Source organism: Nannospalax galili, unplaced genomic scaffold (genome assembly GCF_000622305.1).
Source record: "Nannospalax galili isolate Female #2095 unplaced genomic scaffold, S.galili_v1.0 scaffold212, whole genome shotgun sequence".
Classification (NCBI taxonomy): Eukaryota; Metazoa; Chordata; class Mammalia; order Rodentia; family Spalacidae; genus Nannospalax; species Nannospalax galili.
Genome location: NW_008333884.1, coordinates 2551868 through 2558728, shown reverse-complemented (window position 1 = coordinate 2558728; position 6861 = coordinate 2551868).

Below are 6861 nucleotides of genomic sequence, written 5' to 3'. Positions count from 1 at the left end.
GAGGAGGGAGGCTGGAGAGATGGCTCAGTGGTTAAGAGCACTGACTGCTCTTGCAGAGGACCCAGGTTTGGTTCCCAGCTCCCATATGGTGACTAACTACCATCCAGACCTCCAATTCCAAAAGAATCTGATGTCCTCTTCTGACCTCCATGGGCACTGCATGACATGGGTACACTTACGTACATGCAGGGAATACAATCATATACATAAAATAAAAATAAAAATAGTAATAAATATTTAAAAAAATAAATAAATAAATAAATAAATAAATAAATAAATAAATAAATAAAAAACAAGAACAGGAGAAGGAAGGGCTGGAGAGATGGCTCAGTGGTTAAGAGCACTGGCTGTTCTTGCAGAGGACATGGGTTTGATTCCCAGCACCCACATGGTGGCTAACAACCACCAATAACCCCAGTTCCAGGGAATCTGATGCCCTCTTCTGACCTCTGTGGGTATTGCACAACATGGGTGCACTTACATACATGCAGGCAATACATTCATACACATTAAAAGAAAAAAAAAAAAAAACAGGAGGAAGAAGAGAAAAGACAAGACAAAGAAATTATATAGGGAGAACCTCAAGGACTGAGTGCTTAGGCCCAGCTTGAAGAAGCCCAGTGTTCAGCAGCTAGGAAGGGAGGACTAGCCTACACAGGGAGTGGGTGGCTGGCAAGAGAAGAAGTGTGGTGCTGCACTGTGGGTCTTAATAGTCTCCTGAAGGCCCAAGTAGTAAAGGCTTACTCTCCAGAGAAGCCCAATTGTGAGGTGCTATAAACCCTCAGAGGTGGGCCTTAGTGGGAGATGCCTTTAGGTACCCCTCCAAAATGACTGTGGGACACCAGCATCTTCCTCTCTCTTTCTCTTCCCAGCCATGAGATAAGCATTCAGCTCCACCTTGTGCTTCCACCATGATGGGCTGTCTTGCCACAGGACCAAAGCAACAGACCTATCAATTTTGGACCCAAAACTCTAAAACTTGTTTTGTTTTTTGAGCTAGAGTGTCATTTCTGTTGTCTAGGCTAGCCTGGAATTTATTATGTAGCCCAGGATAGCCTCAAACTCACAAATTAATCACTCATACACATAAACTACATTGTTTTATTTAAAATTTTTATTTGTTTTTATTTTATGTGCACGAGTCTTATGCCTGAATGTACGTAAGTAAATTCATGTTGAGGAGTGCCTGCAGAGGACAGAAGAGTGCATCACATCCCCTGGAACTGGAATTACAAATGGTTGTTAGCTGCCACATGGGTGCTGGTGAGATTCGAACCCTAGTGGTCTTTTGCAAGAACAGTTGATGCTCTTAACTGCTGAGCCATCTCTCCAGCCCCTTAAAACAATTTTTCAAAAAAGAAAAATTACAGCCAGTTGTGGTGGCACATGCCTTTAATCTCAGCACTTGGGAGGCAGAGGCAGGTGGATCTTTGTGAGTTCAAGGCCAGCCTGTTCTATATTGTGAGTTCCAGGCTAACTGGGGCCACAGGGAGACCCTGTCTCAAAAAGACAAAAAAGAAAGAAGAAAGAAAGAAAGAAAGAAAGAAAGAAAGAAAGAAAGAAGAAAGAAAAAAAGGAAAGAAAAGAAAAATTACAAGAAAGCTGGGAAGATCTGTCTTGTCAAATGCTGCTGAGCAGGCATGGATGAACACTGGGTGGCAGGAGAGACGGCTCAGTGGTTAAGAGTACACACTGCTCTTGCAGAGGGCCCAAGTTTCATTCCCAGCACCCATATCAGGTGGTTCACAACCATCTGTAACTCCAGTTCCAGGGAACCCGATGCCTCTGACTTCTGCAGAGACCTACACTCATGTGCATGTACAGACACACAGACACATATGTATCGCATAATTTTTTAAAAACCTTAAATTTTAAAAAGGAATGCTGGTGACTTTATGAAGCTATTTTGGTGGAGTGATGGGGGTAGAACTCTAAACACTCAGGGTCAGTGAGAAGAAAAGACCATAACTGGAGACCAGATGAAATGACATGCAACTAAAATCTGTGAACTCTTCTGGGCATGCCAGGGCTGACTGTTGCCCTCATGAATTCATGGCAACTGTGGTTCCCTGCACAAGACCTGCACAAGATCAAGCCAGTCAACACCCCAGCATGGGGGGAACAGGCTCATAAGCCCGTATCCCTATCTGAGGAGCTACTGACAGTTGATGACTTCTAGGGGAGGGAGACTCAGTGTTCTTTAAAGGTGTGGTCCCTGGTAGGATGACCATGCTCCAGTGGATGGCCTCATACCCATGAGTGTGTGGGCAGCACAAATTGGACAAGTGGATTATAAAAAGAGAGCACATGAAGTTGGGAGAGGTAGAGGAGTGGGGATGGATCTGGGAGAACTTAGGATGAGAGGGGGAATATGATCAAAACATATTATATGTATGTATGGAATTCTGAAATAATTAAAAAATATTATATTAACAAAATCTTGGGTTTAGTCCCCATATGGGCCACCAAAAATAAAAAACCTAGGAGCTTACAGAGATGACTTAGCAGTTAACAACACTTGCTACTCTTGCAGAGGACCCAAGTTGAGTTCCCAGCACCCACACCTGGCAGCTTATAACCACTTGTAACTCCAGGTCCAGGGGATCTAACTCATCTGACCTCTGAGAGCATCTGCACTCCTGTGCACTTACCCACACACAGACACACATGTACACATAATAAAAAATAATAAAACAAAACCTTTTAAAAATACCTGTAAAAAATACCTGTAAAAATAAAGGAGCCTTCCTTATAGTGATTTTTGCAATTACACATAAAATGTATCCTTTTGGTGGAGGTGACCCTTCTCTTTCATCATAGCCCACTGTCTGGCATGGTACAACTTCAGTGCAACCTTCATGGAAATCAGAAGAGAAATGGCCAAGCTGCCTCCGGCCAGCTAAGCATTCAGGCAAGGAAGACCAGCTGGGAGGGAAGATGGGCAGAAGCAGCCAGGCCTTCCCCGTACCTGTCTGCAGACACCAGAGTACAGAAGGGCATCACAAGCAAACTCCTGTCATCTTGACTAGTGTTGGTCAGCTGCACAAAGGATATTTGCCATTTATATTTCACTTGGCTTTTATTGTGTGTGTGTGTGTGTGTGTGTGTGTGTGTCTGTCTGTCTGTCTGTCTGTCTGTCTGTGTCTGTGTCTGTGTGTCTGTGTACATGTGTACCATAAAGCTTGTGTAGAGTTCAGGGTACAGCTTTCGGGAGTTGGTTTTCTCCTTTCACCATGTGGGTCCTGGGGATTGAACTCAAGTCAGCAGGCTTGGCAGTAAGCACCTTTACTTGCTGAGCCATCATGCCAGCCCTCACTTGGCTCTTAAGGACAGAAGCAGACAGGCAAGAGGCAACTACTGAACACTTACTGTGTGTGGAACTGCTACTTATACTAGGGAGCTTACCAGAGGACGGAGGTACTCTGAGGACACACAAACTAATAAGAGAGTCCTTTGCAGAACAGTATGTCCCCACCTGCAGTGCATGGATCAGCACTAATAGCTGGCATTTACAGAGTACTGAGATCAGAGATTGGATGTAATCCCACCAAAATCTCCACAGGCTATTTCAAAAACAATTTGACAAGAAGTTTTGAAATGTACATAGAAGAGCACAGGTGTTCCAAGAGTCAAAATAATGTCCAGAAAGAACCCAGATAGAAGATTTGGACTATGTGAATCAAGACCTAAGTATAGAGCTGCATAACCAAGACAGTTTGATATTAGCATAAGCTCGGGCAGATGGAAGAACAGTCGTGTAATAAGGGTCCAGAAATGGAGTCACACATACATAATTAGTTGATTTTCTTTAAAAGTGCTGTGTTGGGCTGGAGAGATGGTTCACTGGTTAAGAGCACTAGCTGCTTTTGCAGAGGACCTGGGTGGTTCACAACAACCTGTAACTCCAGTTCCAGGGGATCCAACACCCTCTTCTGACCTCCATGGGCATTGTATAACACAGGCGTACTTACATATATATATATATGTAAAGCACTCCTATACATAAAAAATTAGAAATAGGGGCTGGAGAGCTGGCTTAGTGGTTAAGAGCACTGACTGCTCTTGCAGAGGACCCAGGTTCAATTCCCAGCGCCCACATGGCAGCTATGAACCGTCCTGAACTCCAGTTCCAGGGGAATCCGAAGCCCTCTTCTGACCTCTATGGCACTGCATGACACATGTGCACTCACATACAAGCAGACAATACACTCATACACATAAAATAAAAATAAAATGTTTTTTAAAAAATTAAAAATAAATAAAAGTGCTGTGTCAAACCAGGCAAATAACACATACCTGCCTGTAATCCTAGCACTCAGGAAGCTGACGGATGAGGAGGATTGTGAGTTGAAGTCCAGTCTAGGCTACATATCAAGACCTTGTCACAAAAAAAGGTGTTGTGTTCGGGACTGAAGAGATGGCTCAGTAGTTAAAAGCATGTGTTGCTCTTGCAGAAGACATGAATTCAGTTCCCAGCACTCACATGGCAGCTCATAACTGCCTGTAACTCCAGCAGGGGATCCAATGCCCTTTTCTGGTCTCTGCAGGCAGTCAGTGCACATACATATATGCAGACATTCACACATATACATAAAATAAAGGTAAAATTTTTTAAATATTTTATTATTTTTTATATGTATGAATGTATTGCCTACATGTGTGTACCCGTGTCATGCAATGTCTGCAGAGGTCAGAAGAGTGTGTGCGCCCATGTCAGATCCCCTGGAACTGAAGTTAAGGACAGTTGTTAGCTGCCATGTGGGTGCTAGGAACTGAACTCGGGTCCTCTACAAGAGCAATCAGTGTTCTTAACCACTGAGCCATCTCTGCAGCCCCAAGTTATTTTTTTTAGAGTACTGAATGAAGTCAATGGGAAAAGGATATCTTCTCAATGGATGTTCTGGGAACAACTGGAAAGCCATTAGGGAAAAAAATGAATGTTGATCTCTTTCTTTATTCACAAAGTTCATTTGAAATACAGCTTATGAACCTAATCTTAGTACTTAAGAACAATCCCAGCACTTGGGAGGCACAGCAGGCAGATCTCTGTAAGATCAAGGCCAGCCTGGTCTCCATAGCAAGTTCTAGGCCAGTTGTGGCTACAGGGAGATCCTGTCTCAAAAACACTCCCCCTGAAAGAACACATAGCTACTAAAACAAAACATAGGACACTATCTCTGCAATGAACAGGAAGGCAAAGATGCCTTGGATGGGATACAGAAAGAAAATATTGATTAAAATATTATCAGAATTTAAAGTTTCTGCTCATCAAAAGACATCATTAAGAGAATAAGTAGACGAGGTACAGATTTAGACTCTTCATAGCTGGCAGCTGACAGGGGAGTTGGAGTTAAGCAATGTGAAGAGTTTTTACAGGGTTAGGATCTATTAATAGCTCAGTTGGTAGAGTACTTATATAACATGCTCAAAGCCCTGGGTTCAGTTCCCAGAACCCCACAAACTGGGCTAGGTTGCACACACCTGCAATCCCAGCATTGACAGAGGCAGATGGCTCAGAAATTCAAGATCATTCTTGGCTGTGTAATGATTTCAAGACCAGCCTACAAGGCTACATGACAAAGAAGACAATACAGAGCTCTTCCAAATCAAAAATGAAAAATATAGGGGCTGGGGGTATAGCACAGTGGTAGAACACTTGTGTAGCATTAGCATTCATGGGGCCCTGGAATCGCTTCCTAGTACAAAAAAAAAAAAGCAAGCAAACTAGTGAGATGGCCCAGGGGGTGAAGGCACAAGCCTACAGCCTGAGTTGGGGGACTCAAAAAACAAAAAAGGGAGAAAATGACCTGGGCCTGGTTGTGAACACCTCTAATCCCAGTACACGGGAGACAGAGGCAAGTGGATCTCAGTGAGTTCAAGGAAAGCCTGGTCTACATAATGAGTTCCAGGACAGCTGGGGCTACAGGGAAACCCTAACTCAAAAAGACAAAATAAAAAGGGGGGAGTAGAGAAAACTGGCTCCTCTGGGCCATGACACATGCATGCACGCAGTATTTGGGGGGCTGGAGAGATGGCTCAGAGGTTAAGAACACTGGTTGCTCTTGCAGAAGACACAGGTTTGAACCCCAGCACCCACATGACAGCTAACAACTGTCCTTAACTCCAGTCCCAGAGGATCTGACAGCCTCTTCTGACCTCTGTGGGCATTGCACGACATGGGTGCACTTACTTACATGCAGGCAATAGACGCATACACATAAAATAAAATAAATAAATAAATAAATAAAAATTTTAAAAATGTATCTTTTATGTCCCTTTGACCAAATTAGTATAGGACATAAAGGACAGTTTTTGCTCCTTGCCCTCCTAGGTCAACTAGTTCCAGGGAACTATGAGCATCTCTCAAAATGTCCTGTAACTGTGGTGAGTCACCTGTCCTCTTGATCAAGGAGGCTGTGGAGACCCCACCAGATGGACTTGAACCCAGTGTCCAGTCTATAAAGAGGAGGGTCAACACAGAGGAATCATTTCCTCCATGCTTCCAAGTGAAGCCAGCCATGGTCAAGCAGGACCTTTGACTTATCTTCACATAGACGGAACTGGTAAAAGAAAGGAGCCAGGGGCTCCTCCCAAGCCCATGTGACCCCTGAGGAACAGATCCCCAAATGGCCTTAAGAGTAAAAATAAATTGGTTTATCTGGGCCAACTGTATGGTCTTAAACATCCAAAAAGGAAAATATAACCAAAGATTAAAGGGGCCAATATAATATTTTTAGAGTCCATATGTTTAGCTAAAGGCTACATAACAAGAAACAATGCCAGATAGGAGATACCTTCTTTTGAGTTGTTGGCCAGGGTGGCCCAAGAGACTCCCAGATAGTAACCCAGCATAGAACTGGG